The sequence below is a fragment of the Wyeomyia smithii genome, chromosome 2, assembly GCF_029784165.1.
Source record: "Wyeomyia smithii strain HCP4-BCI-WySm-NY-G18 chromosome 2, ASM2978416v1, whole genome shotgun sequence".
NCBI classification, from domain to species: domain Eukaryota; kingdom Metazoa; phylum Arthropoda; class Insecta; order Diptera; family Culicidae; genus Wyeomyia; species Wyeomyia smithii.
In genome coordinates, this window is record NC_073695.1 from 24,593,927 (window position 1) to 24,596,075 (window position 2,149).

A 2,149-nucleotide genomic window follows, 5' to 3' on the forward strand; every position below is an offset into this window, starting at 1 on the left:
TGATCGCTTCAGAAAGAGGGAAACATATTTCGGCCATGAGTTTAACCACTTTTTCAACTTTTTCCAACATGTTAGAGTATACAAACTGTTTCTATGACATTTTATTGATGTTACTACAACAACGAATTGTTTCAAAAGCATACATATTTGTTACAATAGCTTCCGGACGTTGACTTGTATATTATCACTTCCTCTTGACTTTGGGTTGATTCAGCCATGACTCTGAATATGTATGAACTAATTCCAAAATAACACTAACTAGAGCCAGTTTTTCGCCGAAAATTATAGTGTAGTATGATTATTAGGTGTGTTATTCAATGTTGCATGCATAGTTTTCTAATATTCATTGAAATTATCAGATAAAATGCGTAAAATGTTACCGGGTGGGCCAAAATATGCATGTGGGCCAAAATACCCCCGTTACCCTACCTTTTCCATATGCCCTAGTGTTTGGTACTCATCCATGAACTTAGAGTATTCTGAGCGCAGTTGTGGCTTTGATGATAACGCTTTTTCGTTGTTCAATAGTCTGCGCTTCGCCACACCAACCGATTCTCCTAAAGCAGATAGCATCTCGTCTCAAATCGGCAAACGAACCACGTAACGACCGTCAGGAGCTCTAAAATGAGTTCTCTCAAAATGCGCTTCGCAATATTGTTCCTCAAGAGAGAGAGATTTACCATTCTCGAAACTTTCCACCTCCCAGAATTTGCGAACTGCTGACGTTAGGTTGTCAACAGTAGAAACGTTGCACACGATAGTAGAGTTGTTGCTTTCGAATGCTTCACCTGCTACTACATATCCAAAAACAGTTTTACGTAGTATAGGTAAGCCACTTCCTAATGTGAATTGATCATCCTCCAAGATTGCGAAGAACGATTTGATGCCAATGATCATATCAACATCGTGCGCTATGTTAAATTTTGGATCTGCGAGAGGGAGGTGACGGGGAACAACCCATCTTGATATATCCACATTACTTGTGGGCAATATTCTGGTTAATGACGGTAGAATTAGAAACGTCATACTGGATCTATACGAACTAACACGAGATGAGATGACAATAGGGACTTGCTGTTTAACTTTTTTTACGGATTGACTGATACCGTATACATCGATATTTGCGGGAGCTCGTTTTAAACGAAGCCTTTGAGCCAGTGATTCTGTGACAAAATTTGCTTCTGATGCGCAATCGAGTGAGGCGCGAGCGTGATGGTAATTACCATCGATGTCTTTAACTCGAATGTAAGCGGTCAGCATGAAGACCGATGTTTGTTTGGTCTTTGATACCCGCGAAGGTACAGGGACAGCGGCTTGACAGTTTGTCACCTGTGACGAAGTTAGAGCAGAGCCTGACGGAATGAAATTCGAAACCGACGGCGAAACGAACGATTGCGAACGAGTACTATGCCCATCCGGAGGCAACGGGGCAGGTCCAGTGACCGGAGGGACCTCGTGACATTGATCGGAAATGCACAGAACCGACGGCGGCGCTTCGACGACCGATGCCGATTGATTGAATTTTGCACATTGGGCCATTTGTACAGCAACAGTGGTTTGATCATCCATTTGATTTGTCCGTGAACCAGAGGAATGCAAGTGCAGTAAAGTATGGTGTCGTTTATTACACGTGCGGCACGATCCGGCGGAGCAGTTTTTCATCATATGTGATGATCGTAGGCAATTTAAACAAAGTCCATGTTTTTTAGCCAAATCAAATCTCCTTTGCGGAGATAGCCTTTTGAAATCCTCGCACTGAGGAACCGAATGTGATTGTTTGCAGATTGCGCATTTCGGAATATTATCATTGTTGGTAGAATGATAGAGTGATGTTTTGCTGCGTACAGTCCTGGTCTCCAACTTAGATTCAAGCTTGGTGACGACCTGTTGCGATGGTTGGGAGAGCATAATCGATTGTAGAATACGAGACCGTTTCTGTATGAAGGATATTAAATCAGTGTATAGAGGACGACGATCATTCTCCAGCTGAGATTCCCATTCCCTTTGCGTTATGAGATCCAACTTACTACTGAGAAGCTCGACGAGAAACGAGTTCCAGTGATCATCACAGTTCTCTAATTTGTTTAATACACACACACGCTCGTCGAATTCATCCGCGAGGTTTGATAATGCTTCCGCGGATTCCTTA